This window comes from Dermacentor silvarum, chromosome 1, assembly GCF_013339745.2.
Source record: "Dermacentor silvarum isolate Dsil-2018 chromosome 1, BIME_Dsil_1.4, whole genome shotgun sequence".
Lineage (NCBI taxonomy): Eukaryota > Metazoa > Arthropoda > Arachnida > Ixodida > Ixodidae > Dermacentor > Dermacentor silvarum.
Window position 1 is genome coordinate 219,983,254 of NC_051154.1, and position 15,734 is coordinate 219,998,987.

General features: G+C 45.9%; 2 non-coding genes across 2 annotated transcripts; both read left to right on the forward strand.

Moving 5' to 3' along the window:
• Nucleotides 1–14,901: 14,901 nt before the first annotated feature.
• Nucleotides 14,902–14,972, forward strand: Trnae-uuc (transfer RNA glutamic acid (anticodon UUC)). The gene has a single exon. It is a non-coding gene; the product is annotated as a tRNA-Glu (tRNA).
• An 8-nt stretch (nt 14,973–14,980) lies between these two features.
• On the forward strand, nt 14,981–15,052 carry Trnaq-uug (transfer RNA glutamine (anticodon UUG)). The gene has a single exon. It is a non-coding gene; the product is annotated as a tRNA-Gln (tRNA).
• The last annotated feature ends 682 nt before the right edge of the window (nt 15,053–15,734 follow it).

Sequence of the window (15,734 nt, forward strand, 5' to 3'; positions counted from 1 at the left end):
TCATAGGCTTTGATTACAGTTTTAGAATCGGTGATGATTATTCTGGTTGATGGGTTTGTGATTGCCAGGGCAATCGCCGCCATCTCTGCCTCCTCTGGTGAAGATTGTCTCACGCTACAGCTCGAGATTAGCTCGCCTTTGCCGCTCACTACTACTGCAGCGTAATGCCCTTCTGGGTACTCTGCCACATCGATGTACACTACTCCTTGTTTTTGGAGGAGGGAGCTTTGGAGTCTTTGGACTCTGCTTCTCCTGCGTTCTTCGTTGTGTGTGGGGTGCATGTTTCTTGGGATGGGGGGTATTCTTAACCTGTTGGCAATTTCTTTGGGGATGGCGGTTATCCCCTCTCGCGATTCTGGATTCCGGTAGCCCAGTTTCCTAAGGATGTGAGAGAAACGCTTCAACGGTCAATTAGTCTGCATGAGGTAGAACAGGCCATTGATGAGCTAAACACCAGCAAGGCACCGGGGCCTGATGGACTAGGTGCGGCCATTTACAAAACCTTCAAGAAAGAATTGGCACAATTAAGCGTTACATCGCGTGATAGATGAGTGCTGTGATTGAAAAAGGGTACCTTTATCGTTTAGAAAATGCCATGTAGTACTCATTCCCAAATCACATGATCCCAGGAAATTGATGGCTGTTGAGGCCTATCTACCAATAAGCCCCACCAATGTAGACTAAGATATTTACAAAGGTGCTAGCCAAGAGATTGCAGAGCGTTATCACACACCTTGTACTACCTCACCAGACATGGGGCATCAAAGGAAGGACAATTTACACAAATATACACACCGCTAGAACTATCCTAGAATGCGGTGACATAAATCGTGACAACATAGCTATGATACAACTGGATCTTCAGAAAGCATTTGACAGGGTTAATCATGGCATATTACATTTAGTATTAGAACATTGTAATGTAGGAAGTGTCATCACTAAAGGCATCAAAATGGTGTATGAAGAGTGTACCGTAAACCTTAAAATCAACAACACGTTAAGTGAAAACATTCCAGTCCTGTCAGGTATAAAACAAGGGTACGCGTGCTCGTCTCTTCTTTTTGCACTTTATTTGGAACCCTTATGTTTAAACGTTCTAAGAAATGAAAGGGTGCATGGTTATTCCTATTACACCAGTGAAGATACTGGCATATGCAGATGATATTGCCATATTCTGCAGAGACGAGGACAGTATTAAAGAAGCTGTTAAGGAAGCTACGGCATTCTGCAGTGCTACCGGAAGTGCCATTAGCTGGGATAAATCTCTTGGCATTTGGCATGGAAATTGGGGGGAAGCGCCGGAGGCGTATGCAAATATGCGATGGGCAAGTATTCCTGCTAGTTACTTCGGGGTGCCTCTTCAGCATTATAGAAATACTACAGAATACTGTGCAGGAGAGATAGACAGGCTCAAGGACCAGTCTGAAGAATGGGGAGGCCATAACTTGTCTATGTTTTCACGCGCAACAGTCTGTAATATATTTTTGTTGCAAAAGTGTTTTAGGTAGTTCAAGTGTTCAGTATGAGCAGAATTTGTGTCCAGAAATTACACAGAGTGTTTGCCACCTATATATGGAATTCTACATGGGAACGCACCAGTCAGTCAAACTTGCTCCTTTCCATGCGAAACGAAGGACTTGGTCTGTGTCATTTGTTATTGAAACAAATTGTTTCAAGATTTTTCTTTTTGCGAAGCCAAAGAGATATTTTCTTGCATGCTGTAATACACGTTAAACTGTGTAATCGTATTCCGGGATGTATTGTGTCGTCAAACGCAGAGACACGTGGAACACTGAGTAGCTTTTGGCGCGAAATTGTCTTAGCATACCAAGTACTGAAGCCGCAATTTTTCTTAGAATACCTGGGAACAGTTGCGCGTAAACGATTATACAATAATCTAGTTGATGTATTTTTGCCAACACCGTTATACCGCTCCATCTATCAACTAGGACAAGAACGTGACGTTTTAAAACGAGTTCGGAAAATGCCAGTAAGAGCGTCGTCAAAATCTTTTTTTTTTCAACTGCACACAGGCACGCTCCCTGTAAAAGCGTGGCTTGAAAGTAAAGGTATTGTAAAGGAGAGACACCGAGACAGCACCCGTTCCTGGGCCAGCTGTTCTATATCCTCCTGGTCGTCTTCCTCTCTCTGTCCGCGCCCGCAGTCCGAGCGCATGAGCCTAGGTGCGTCTTTTTCTTCATTACAGTCGGCCACGCTGCCGAAGATAGCTCAGATGGTTGTGAGGACACGCTGATTATGGAAACCAGGGAAAGCCGTCCTGTGCGCAACCAGCGTCTCTGGGGGTCGGCACTGCGTGTTACGATCAGGTCGCATGTCTCGTCGACGCATATCCCGTCGCAATTGGACACGTAGAGCAGGAGGTCGTGCACAATGAGCAACCGCTCTGCTCAGGCGTCGCCTACTTCTTCGCAACGTTGCCGCAAAATGAACGAGGCTCGTAGTTGCGCGCGAATCAGCCGCGCATGACAAAAAACCGCGAGCATTGCGCGACTGGTCTCTTGCGTGCCTCTTTCGGTGTCTTGCGCGTGCTACGCGTCTTTCGCGTGCGGGCAGCTCTCTGGCGATGATGACCTTCAGCGAGGCCTCTCTCAGTGCACTGTGAATGGCAGCAAATTCGGCGAACGACTCCGTGGACATGCAACGATGTGGCTCCGACGAGTCAGGAAGCATCTCCCTGCCACGATCCGTGGGTAGGTCGGGTTCCTGGAGTGATAGCGTCGGCGCCTCCATGCACCCTGGCGTTGATGCGTTTCGGAACCGTTTCGCTGACGGCTGCGGAGCGAAAGTGGTCTCCGTCTCTGGAAGTAATGGTAAAGCGGTCGGAAGTGGTAGACGCAGAGTCCGAGACCCATGGTGGTAAAACTGGCTCGCATTCTGGCTCTACAGCGGGGCAGGTGGCGAGGCAATCTGCCAAAACCCTCGCGGACACTGAATCCCGGGTGCCAGAAGAATGCCAAGTCGAAGTAGCAGTGGTGTTCTGCTGCGTGCTTATGGGTAGCAGTGCAGCCTATGACGCCGGTTTGTGATTTGCCGCTCGGTGGTGACTCGAAGCGGGAGCGGGCGTCGCCATGCGCTTCCCACCGTCTGCGATGGGGCCGACGACGACACTCGAGGAGCCGGCTTCTGCGGGGGGGCAGCCGGCGGGCCTCCATGGCGAGGCGCTGCAGGGAACTACTGCCGCGTCAAGGTGGTGCTCCTCAGGAGCTCCGGCCGTAGAGCACTGCTGGCCGGGCTCGACGCAGGCATACGTGAGCGGGCCGAAAGCAGTAATCAGAGCTGCACTCCATTCAGGCCACGACCCAAGTTTAATGCCTGCGTAGTTGTCCTATGCCTTGGCGGCACCGCAGAGTCGTTTCGCGGCAACCAGCCATCTTGTGTGGTCTGGCCAGGCATGACGATCACCCAGGGCATTGATGTTGTGAACCCAAAGGATGACGTCGTCTTGCAAGCCGCGAAACGTCGGTATGTCCACGAACGCCGGCTGCAGGGAAGCGTGGACTGCGTTCCCAGGCAGGACGCAACCGCTGAAGGATGCGAAGGCGGTCGTCATACCCTGCACCTGTTGTGTCAGCTCGGCGATGGCGTGGACGAGGGCATCGGTATATTCCTGTCCGAGAGCCGCCGAGGAGGCTTAGACGCCATCCCCGGACGGTGCAATGGGTACTTGCGTAGGGTGGCGGTCTCCATACCGAAGGAAGCGTGGACGGCGTTCCTGGGAAGGACCGTGCGAGGAACACTTAAGCTGGAAACGCCTTAAGGCAGGTTCATTGTAGACTGCGCCATTGTAAAGGAGAGACACCGAGACAGCACCCGTTCCTGGACCAGCTGTTCTTGGTATGGTATGGTATGCCTTATCTGATGGCGCATACCCACTGCGGGGGATTGGCCAAGATTTGGGTGGGATTAGGCAATCTTTTTAATACTAAAATCGGTAAAGCTAAATGGAGAAAATGAACAAAAATAAAATATTTAAGAATTCAAGAAAATCTATTTGAAGCATTTATAAATTCCTCCACGGCTGAGCAAATATCCCTGTGGCACTTTCCAAGAGAGGAGGTTCCTAAAGAAAGGATGTTTAGAATAGAAAAGCTTAAACCAAGCTGTGTAAATTTTGATTCTAGAATATTTTTCCTTAAAGAAGAAAAACGTCGGCAGAATATGAAAAAATGATCTATTGTTTCATCTTCTCCACAGAATGGGCACAGAGGGGAGGGCACCATACCAGCCCTGTGACGATAGAAGTTTAATATTGGTACCCGACAACGTAATCGGGTAAAGATGACTTCAGTTTTTCTGGTGTGAAAGGAATTTTTGGGCCAAGGGAATAGGAGGTGTCGATATTCTGAGAAATTAGCTACAGCCGGGTTCAAGAAGTCTTGAATAATTGAATATCTCCTGAATCTAGTAGTCGTTAGGTAAGCTATTGTAGGAAGTAATCGTAATACAGGGCCACTGAGGGCCGCTCTCGCGAGACTGTCAGCCATTTCGTTCATGACTAATCCTTTATGTCCAGGCACCCAAAGCAATCTAATTAAATTTATGTGGGCAGGCACTAGAAAATGAAATGTACGTAAAAGGTTAGTGACACTATCTGCTGTGAGCGAGGAACATAAAGATAAAGAATCTGTTATTATTACTACCGCTGATATTGATGAATTTAGTTTGCGTAGGGCTAGAACTACAGCTAGAAATTCAGCCAGAAATACGGAAAAGAAGTCCGGAATCCTGATTGCGAATGACCAATTTATAGCAGGAGAGAAAATGCCAATTCCAGATTTTTCTTCACACTGTGAGGCGTCTGTCGCAATGACCGTACTTATTGATAAACTTAATAAATGGTCATGTAATAGGCCGTTTAATATATTATAAGAAAGGAGTTTTGCGTTGTTTGGGTAGATGTCATCATATATGATTTGTAGGTTTTCTCGCACATCACAAATAGGCGGCACCTCCCAGATACGTACATTTAAGGGATTGAATAATGTTTGTACGAAGACCACCTGGGGTGTATGAAAACGAGGCCAGTGTATTCCGAAGAATAGTGCAGGCTGGGAAATGAATATGTATTCTAATCTTGTAATAGGGGATTCATACAATTTTAAGATTGTTTGCACCGTCAGTAAACGAAATCTACACAATATTGAGGGCAACCTGACTTCTTGGTGTAGTATGTTATTGGCAACACATTTGGGTAATCCACAACACAGTCGTAGGGCTTCCCGCTCAAGCAGAACAAGGGGACGTAATTTATAAGCTGGCGCACCGGAAAATAATACACATCCAAAATCTAAAATGGGCCGCACATACATTTTATATATCATTAAAAGTGGATCTCTCCGCATTCCGGACCGACTGTTGCACAGCTTACGAAGCATACCAACGGCTCTCACTCCTTTTTTAACTATTTGGTCAATATGGCCGAGCCAGCTGAGGGAACCGTCATATACTAGACCTAAATATTTCACAGACTCCACTTGAGGTATAGTCTCGAGGCGATAAGATAGCGATATGTTAACAGGATTGTTAAGAGGGAAAACCAATATCGAGCATTTTCTAACGTTAAGTGAAAGGCGAATTTTGTTTAACCAGGTTTCTATGGCATAGAGGTAGTTCTGTAGTCGATAATATAGAGAGTGGATATCACTGTCTGATGCGAAGAAAGCAATGTCATCTGCGTATACGTATGTTTGTACATCTTGATGAAGAGGAATGGAACACATCACAATGTTAAAAAGTAATGGTGAAGTGACAGCTCCTTGAGGAACACCACGTGATTGATTATAAATACTCGAGGAAAAGCCTCTTAGAGAGCAGTAAAATGTTCTTCCGTTTAAAAATTCATCAATCCAGTTTGAAAAATAATTTGGAATCTCTAGACTTCGCAATATATCTAATACGATTAAGTGTTCAACGCTGTCGTATGCTTTGGAAATGTCTAACGTCACGAGAGCACCTATTTGCCTCTGTCGCCGTGCTAATTTTATTCTACTTTCTAAGTCCACGTGAGCATGCCAAATGGAACATGATGGTCGGAATCCAATTTGGCAGGGGCTAAGCAAGTCTTTGTTCTGTATAAATTTAATCATACGGGCATATAGAATTCTTTCGATTAATTTAACCAAATTTGAAGTTAGGGCAATTGGTCTAATATTACCTATTGTATATCCTTCCCCATGATTTTTAAGAATTGGGATGATTTTAGCGATTTTCCACGCAGACGGAATCCATGAAAACCGAATTGAATAATTTACAACAGCTAAAAGGTCATTAGAAGCTTCCTTAAATAAGATTCTGATCATAGCAGATGTTACCCCATCTCCGCCGGGAGCTGAATCTGGAAGCCGCTCCACAATTTCAGCCAATTCCAACATGGAGATTTCTGTAAAATCATGTGATGCCCTACGTAAGCGAGAACAACTTGGCAATACGGAAGAAAATCTAAGCTCTAATCCCTTCGCAATTTCTTCTAGTGATTGTTTTATTTCATCGCTACTTAAGATTATAGAGTCAATATTAATTTTACGCGGAAGAACTTTTCTACTGCGGAGAAATCGGAACAATGCGCGCCTATTTTTATTGTTAGACAGGAAATCAAAATGCTTACAGTCGAATTCATCTTTGGCTTTTGAAACTGTATGTTTAAAGACTGCTCGAAAAAATTTGTAGTCACTCCAATTTTGCGGACTCTGGTTATGTAATAATTTTTTCCAAGCAGCTTTTCTCTTTCTGTAGTCTCGGGTGCATTCTTCATTCCACCAAGGGCTGTAAGAATTTCTTTTATTCAATCTAATCTCAAATTGAGCCTTTTTTTGAGAGTTTTCCAAAGCAGAACAAATAATCGTGGTTTTTTGTTCTGTAGGCGCATCAGACAGAGATGAAAGGGCATTTCGTAAGCATTTTTTAAAAATGTCGTAGTTTATAAAAGTTCGAACCTGGTCACTCATAAATTTTACAGGACGGGCAACTTCAAATACTATTGGAAGGTGATCACTGTTTGTGGAACACTCAACAGTCGACCAAGAAGTTACGGAAAGACTCGGGCCACAGAATGTAAGATCTATTGAAGAGTAAGATTGACCTCGCACAAACGTAATAGATCCGGAGTTAACACACGTTAGCCGATTGTCCAACGACCAGTTCCATAATCGGGTGCCGCACAAATCTGTTCTTAAACCCCATGAGATATGGTGAGAATTGAAATCACCTGCGATTAGAATTTCACGTCCGCAAGAGTTAATAACACTATCCAGTGTGCTAATGTCCTGTACGCCAGATGGAAAATATGCATTAACTACGGTGAAGGGACAACATCCAGGAAGAACTAGCTCTATCGCTAGGATTTCACACTCTGGAGTAGAAACTTGAAATGAAATTTTAGCCTTATGGCAAATTCTAGATGAAATGAGTGTAATTAATCCGCCACCTCTTGTAGGACGGTCTAAACGAAATGATCTGTAGAATTTTATTTGAGAAGATTTCGCAGAATTTAGCCACGTTTCTTGTAGCATAATTAAATCAGGATTAAGTTGAGAAGTTAGACAAGATAAATCTACTGAAGCAGAGTATAAAGAGCGGCAGTTCCACTGAAGCACTTTTAGCGATCCTATGTTTTGGAAAGTGCAGCAGCCGAAACTGCCTTCTGTAGAATGCTTTGCTTTAGCACAGCACTGGACTGACTTTTCTTAGCTTTTGAGTGAGGACCGGGGGAAGAGTCTTCATTGATAGAAGACATGGTTCTTTTATATGCTCGAGAATTTAGTTCCACCTCTGTCATTTCCAAATCTGTGTTAATCAGATTACCAGTTGTAGGGCCCTTGGAAGATGAAGTGGAAGGTTCAATATCATCATTGGAAGGAATGGTATCTGAGCTTTTATGACTAGCTTGGTGCTCAGGATCAACTGTTTGCGTTGTCACAGGAGTTGAGCAGGTAGTTTGCATCAAATGAGACAAATGACTAGAGATGGCCTGTGAGATACATTCACCCAGGCTCATTGCCAACCGTTCCATAGCTTTGGTAACTGCCTTTTCCACAGCGGCCTCTATAGTTGCAGTAAGTGATAGGTCCGCGGTAAGATTTTGTCTGCCAATAATCCCCGCATAGCCAGATGCCCTTTCTTTCACAATGTTTATTGCCTCCATCCTAGAGCAGCGTCGTTGGTCTATTATTTCAATCACTTGTAATTCTTGAGCCCTAACAGAACAGTTAGAATAATCGGCTGGGTGATTTCCATCACAGAGACAGCATCGCTCTTCTTGGGCACTACAATCACTTTGAGCGTGTTCGTCCCCACATGCGCAACAACGTTGTTTAGACTTACACCCTGCCATACTATGGCCGTACCGCCAGCAATTACGGCATTGGAGCGGACGCGATGCCAGGGGTTCTATATCCTCCTCGTCGTCTTCCTCTCTCTGTCCGCGCCCGCAGTCCGAGCGCCCGAGCCTAGGTGCGTCTTTTTCTTCATTACAGTATCTTTGTTCCATGGGGATTGCACTGTTTGATATATCAGAATACCGAAACGATAGAGCACATCTTTCTGGACTGTCACGATGCTGTTTTCCTGTTGGACATTCTTCAGCGGACAGTCAAAAAGGAGTTGCCAATATCACCATTTGGTATCCGACTTTTGCCATGTGTAGATACAGAAGACGTGCCATGTGACATGTTAATGCTGTTGTGCTTGCACAGTGTATGGAAAACGAGGATGGCGGTCAGGAATGCGGATATAAACGCACGATCGGCAGTGCAAAACTTCATTGAATACTGTGTGTACATACGAGATGTTCTCAAAATTAAGAGTGACCCACCGGATTGGTTACCTGTTCTTGATAAGCTGGCTTCTCTGAGGCCATTTTAACTTCCCACTCCAGCCATGAAAAGGCTCAGGTGTCTTTTATTATAATTGTATCCTTGTCTGTATGAGTTGTGTGTTTGTAAGTGGCAAACCGGTAATAAAGAAAAAAAGAAGAAAGGCTTATTGGTCTAAGGGTATCATTCTCGCTTAGGGTGCGAGAGGTCCCGGGTTTAAATCCCGGACGAGCCCACTATTCCTTTCTTTATTTTTGTTTGTTTGTTTTTTCTTGTTTTTTTTTTTTTTTTTTTTTTTTTTGCTCTCAGCTCGAATGTGGCCAAAGACGGATATTTGTAGTCTTTGTTCTCTTCCTTTTCTGCAACTCGTCAAGATATCACGAAGGTGTAAATACGCCACGAAGGTGAGTGCTTGTCGGCTCCTTGGTCGAAATGGTTCGTGAGAGTACACTTAAAGGGGGCATGACAACCAATTTTCGATCATAATTTGTATTGCGTGAGGTAATCCTTGTGCGTTCAAGAACACGTTGGCAAAATTTTTGCGCATTTGAGCCAGCACGTAATTTGTAATTGATTTTGTTTTTACACTCGAACGGCATAAGTCCAGCAAAACCGGCACGCTCGCGAGCCGTCACGTTAGAAGCTGCATGCTTGCCGATCGAGCATGTATATTCCGGCGAAGAATCCGTGTTTCAGCTGTGCGCGCATGCGGGAAACCTGCTTTGTTCAGCTTGCCATTGGAATTGTTCAACTTGCTGCGGCTGAAACAATGCCACCGCGGAGCCTATGTAGCGCTGTGGGATGCCATAGCGAACGGAGCAAGGAGTGCTCCGTATCGTTCTTCAGGTTCCCCAAGGAGCCCGTCAAGCGTAAGGCTTGGGAGATGAATGTGGGCAGGAAGGACTGGCGTTCATCTGACGCTTTTTTGTTCTCGGAACACTTCGCGCCAGACAGCTACAAGGGCGATTTGCGCTTGTCGCCGAGTTTGGGATAGCCGTGAAGAAGCTGAGGCTGCGGCCAGACGCGATGCCGACCGTGTTCGCGCACCGACCCATCCGAATGGCAGTGCCCTGGCGCAACGTCAGCCTTGCCACCCCCCCCCCCCCCCACCGAGGATTAATGGGAGGCCCTTCTCTCCAGCACCGACCGAGACATCCAGGCACGGGTCCTGGCACGAGCTGAAGACGCCATCGTGAAGCATAGCCTGGCAGCCTACGTAGCTTAGCCTCCTTTACCATTCACCCCTTCGATTAACAAAGTTGTCCCTCACTCACTTGCTAATTTTTTTTACCGGTATCGGGGCATAATGTAAATTCAAGTAAAGGTTCAACCAAAGCGCACATCGCACAACATCCTTGCGCCACAGACACATGTGCGCGGGCATTTGTTTACATATGCCCCACGCAACAACAGGTTTTGTTGAGTACGGATCCGAGAGACATGCATGCCAGCAAACAATCTACGCGCATAACAATTTGCATTGTACGAAGTAGCGCCGGACTTCCTCTCCCGTGAACGGCTGGCTAATCCGCCCGTCCGCTCCACCCGCGTCCGCCTGCGGGTGGACATGGTGCGGATGGCAGTTGCGGCTGTCCGATCGGACGAGCGGTCTCAACTTTGCCTGCTTTGCTATCCGCGTGCCTGCTCGTCTCTCATTGGCTGGTCCGAGGCGGACAGCGTATATGACGTCATCACGGCAAACATAGCGCTTGCTGTAAGCGGCGACGCGAGGCCTAAGCTACAGCCTCGTCAGAAACAGTCTGTTTTGCTAGGGTTATCCAGCACCCATAGAGATAGCTATCGAATGCAGCCAGCTTGTGTACCCGCCCAAGCCTCATCAGTGCGTGCGATAGCCGACAGAAACAGACGGAGCGCAGGAAGTGTGTTGTGTTTACGCGAGCGTCGGAAGAAATAATTGTAGACTTCGTGATCTTTTGCGCCGTACTTCGTGTGTGCATTGCAACTGAGAAGTCCATCAAATACACGTGCGTTCTGAGTACGACACATGTTCAGCGCGTGGCGAAGTGAAAAGTGTCCGATCGGCGTACCCAGAGTACGTGACTTGTATGTGTTCTGTGTACGCGATTCGTTGCCGCGAAGTGGTGAACGTCAGTCCTTTACAACCTTTAGAAGTGATGCCAAAATCAGTAGCGATACAATTTATTGCTGCGTTATTGCTGTCATTCCTCGTGTGCTATACTGCGTGTGAGCCGTTTTGCCGGCTGCGATGTGCCGTGGTGACCGCGATGTTCGAGCTGTGTTCTTGCTATTACGAAGTGTGTTCGTAAGATACAATCGTGATATATATGTCCGATGTGTCGCAGCGGGGGCGTAGGCGTAAAAGTGCTCGTTTGATGCGATGTGCGTGTGCTCAGAAGTGAACTGTGCATAAGTGTTGCCTATCGCGTTTTCTTATGTAGTACCTCGCTAAAGAAAACCCTATCACATCGGCCTTTTCTGCTTCGTATATGTATCGCTTGTTTCAAATGTTACTGAACTTTTCAAGATGCTTCTATCGGTGAGTGGAATTTACGGAACATCTTAAAAGTTACATCTTACATACAGCGCTGTCGTGAAATGTGGAAACGCCTGAGAGCACTAATGCCATGAATGAAAATTTCGGGCAGTCTTGATTTTTATCATGTGGAAATTGGTGTGAATAGCAGGAATTTCCAGATAGCACGAAGTAAAGTCCAACGGCGATGAAATCGTCGCCGCGCGCCGTATGCTGTATGTGCGAGTGAAAGCGCGTGAGGGATGCGCGCTTTCACGGGAAGTGAACGCACGGCGGAGAGCAAACGTGGCTTCTTCCGTCGCGCGAAAGGCCGTGGGAGGACGGGAAGGAGGGAGGGGAGGCGACGTTTTGCTGCGGCACCAAATGTGTATTTATATAAAAACGTTGCGAGGCGAGAAGGTGGTAAAGACTTCTGACGCTGCTCGACGAGTGTACGGTTCTGATCTCGTCGAAAATCGAGAACCTCTGAGCCGCCGCCAGTGGCACGGCAACAGTCACCAACGCCGCGCGCGTTCGGTGCGAACGCGGGCAAAACGCCGACGGCGTCGACAACACTTCTGCTCGTTGCTGGTGCTGCCACATGTCCAGGTTTATACAGCTGATAAAACTACTACCCTTACTCCGTATAGCTGTCTACTAATTTGCTATCGCAATTGATGCTTCGCCTTTCGGGTGAAACTGCGACATTTTTGTAGCAGACGATGGCACGGTTTCATGCAGCACATTACGTCACACATGTCATGGCAATATGGCGGTCGGCGCCGGAGGGCCGGGCTTAGAGCCGGCCCAACTATCATGCAACAAGATTTTTTAAATATGCAAATGCCCCGTAGCTGGACAGAACCAAGGCAGTGTTGTTTGCCGTCGCCTTCTAGATACTCAGATTATTTCTTTTTTGAATTCCGCCTAATTACATAATTAGTGTTAATTAATTAGTCAACTTGTCAAATATTATAATTAGATGAAAAGTGTCCATGAGAAAATTGTAGAGCAACTTGAAAAACTACCGATACAGCTTTCTGTTGCTCAATACGCGCTGCATAAAAGTGTTTTTCCGAGGGTGAAAGAAGCCAGCGAATACACGCAAAATTGGCGAGCGACTAGCCGCTCGAGGCACTTTGCGTGTATTCGCTGGCTTCTTTCACCCTCGGAAAAACACTTTTATGCAGCACGTATTGAGCAACAGAAAGCTGTATCGGTAGTTTTTCAAGTTGCTCTACAATTTTCTGATGGACACTTTTCATCTAATTATATTTGATAAGTTGACTAATTAATTAAGACTAATTATGTAATTAGGCGGAATGCAAAAAAAATAATCTGAGTATCTACAAGCGACGCAAACAACATTGCCTTCGTTCTGTCCAGCCACGGGGCATTTGCATATTTTTAAATGTTGTTGCATGTTAGTTGGGACACCCCGTATATTGAATCATATAATCAAGTGCTGCATGTCGTCCTTTTGAGTATTCTTCATGGTCACCACCATTCTAGTTCATCGCATTGGTGACTAAATTAAGCTTGTTTACTTAACTCCTACGTGGAATTATTTCTAAAGCATCATATATTGGTATTAACCAATTTGACGAGCAGGATGCAGTGCGTCGCAGTAAAATGACTTAAGGAGCTCTTCACTGCGAGCCTAGAAATCGGTGCAGCTTTCTTTACCCACACCACTAGCATAATCTTCTTCGCATTAGCTGAAATCATTTTGTTCACTCCCGACGATTCGGGAAAGCACGTAGAACGCGTGCGACCGAGACGAACAAAAGATATTCGTGCCGACCGTGACGTGCCTGAAGCGAATGCATCTTTAACACTTGACCACTCATGAGAGGATAGCTGCTAGTCATTTATTGTTTCCTCTACTAACAAGGTACGGTAGGCATTATCTTAACGCTAGTTATGTCAAATATGCGACCACTAATTGCGAACAGAAACGCGCGCTTCGAAACCCGCGGCACCAACCGCCGTGCCTCCGCGCCCGGGGAGCGATCTTACTGGCGACTGCAGCGGCGCCGCTGCTGTCATGATTGCTTGCAACACTCCGCCGCCGCCGTTGCTCTCACCTCCCCCTTCTAGCCACCGTAGCCTGGGTTTACAAGTTTATACGGCCGATAAAACTACTATCCTTACTTCGTATAGCTGTCCACCAATTTGCTATCGCAATCGATGCTTCGCCTTTCGGGCGTAACTGCAACTTTTCTCTTTTACTTCTGTTTCCGCTTTCGAGGGGAGGGGGCATGGCTTTTGGCATTAAATGTTTTGCGAAAAGGTACTGCATTGCAGATAGCAGTCTGAAGAAGTAGATATAAGCTCTAGGCAGCGTCACTGGCGCAACAATTCATAATTCGTGACTGTTTCCCGCTTTAAAAAAAAAAAGAAAGAAAAAAAGAAAAAGGGAAAAAAAAAAGTCGCCATTTTCCTCCACTAGTATGAACTTCCTTGCGCTAACGCGATATGAATGATATTTTCAGTTATACACGTCGGAGCTCGCATTTTCCCTCCCTTTGTTCCACGTCTTTTGACTTATCTCATAAATATTTTCAAAAGAAAAAAAATCACCGCCCAAGCACTCCGTACAGATGGTTAACCAGCGGAGCTGGTTAACACAAAACGCGTGGCAATGGTAAAATTAGGCAAATAAAGTGAACTCACAGTGACACTCACAGCATGGCTATACCGGGTGTTCCACTAAATGCGTTAGAAATTCTTTAAATAAAAAAAAATAATGATTTCCACTCGATTTGACCACAGCATCACATATATAATCACTCATCACGCCATCACTCTATTTTCCTTAAAGACCCCATTTGGGGTGTTACAAAAGGGTGGGGTTTATAAAATGCAGGAGTTTACAACAGTCGAAAATGTTGATGGACAGGTCATGTCAGCCATATGATGGGAAAAGCCGTTCCAGTCAGTTGCTGTTCGTGAAAAAAAAAATCAACTCACAAAGGTAGTAGTGCGGGCTCGTGGACGCAAAACTTGAAGAGGGTGAACAATGCGATGGGATCTGCGTGATGGGGGAGCAAGTTCGATTACTTGACCAATTTGTCTATTTCGGTCAAGTTCGCACATTTAAGGCGACAGTGATGTTTATCACTGGAATAATGCCGACCGTTCGTTAAAGTATTTCTCAATTATTGGTTACGTCGTTGTTTTCTTAATGAGGTTAGACACACGTTCGGCGGCGACGGAGAGAACGACGTCACTGACGGTATGCCCGCAGTCCGCCGTTGTCGCTCGCGGTCGATGTCTCGAGTTTGCTCGGCGACGTGGTTAGCAGCATTCGCCCGCCCATTGCCGCTTGCGATTCTTCGAAATCAAATTGCTTCAAAATTAAATCTGTCCGTTACGTAAGGTAATGAATGGCTCATACTGCCCATAAACGCGGCCTCCCCATTACGACGACAGAAGTGACATTCTACGCTGGAATGATGAGCGGCAACGGAGCCAGCTGTGGGAAGACGACGACGACGACGAAGAACGCGGGAGCAGTGGCACGAGCGCCACAGCGCTGAGTCTGCATCTGTTACTGACCTCCTCTGCACGTGTTCCGGCGTGGTCCAGTGGCTAGGATATCTGGCTTTCACCCAGAGGCCCGGGTTCGATTCCCGGCGTCGGAAGCGCATGTGGTCTCATGGTGTAACGGTTAGCACTCTGGACTTTGAATCCAGCGATCCGAGTTCAAATCTCGGTGAGACCTTTCTTTTTTTTTTTTTTTGCCTGCAAATTTTAAAGCCCATTGCTTCCCTCCGTATGCGCTCCCTGTGGGCAGGTATATATTTCTGTTCTACGTTCTCCTATGCTGAAGCCAGCCACCTTCGACAAAGCAACAGACCGAACCCCAATAGGGTTTGGTATTTATTCATTTATTTATTTATCTAATAAAAGTCTATGTCTCTGCTTCTCTTCTGCGTTCATTCGTTTGTGTTCAAGCTCTGTTATCGAACGTTTTCTCGACACTCAAAGGGAGTGATGGAGAATAAGAAAAGTGTCGGTGCATGATCATGGCACGTTTAAAAGCCCAAAACGCGTGGTCCGGTAAAGTTAGGCAAATAATGTTGAACTCGCAGTGTTAAAAACAAACATGAAGGAATAACAAGAAAACAGCAAATATCTATTTTTATTACAAAAAGTTTCTTTAAACGGAAAAAAACAGGAGTTCTTTGGTGTGAAGAAAACTTTTTTTTTTTAGTTTATGCCAAAAGACAGTTTTCCTTGATTTTAACAGTTGTGATCACCACTTGCGGTAAAGGGAAAATTTTTCTATAAATACTGTGATCGAAATAAGATTTGTTCATTTCTTACTATCCTCAAATGACATCTGCTTGAAGCTCCACCATACCGTAAGTGTAGGCAGATAGATAGCATATCAGTGAGCCAAC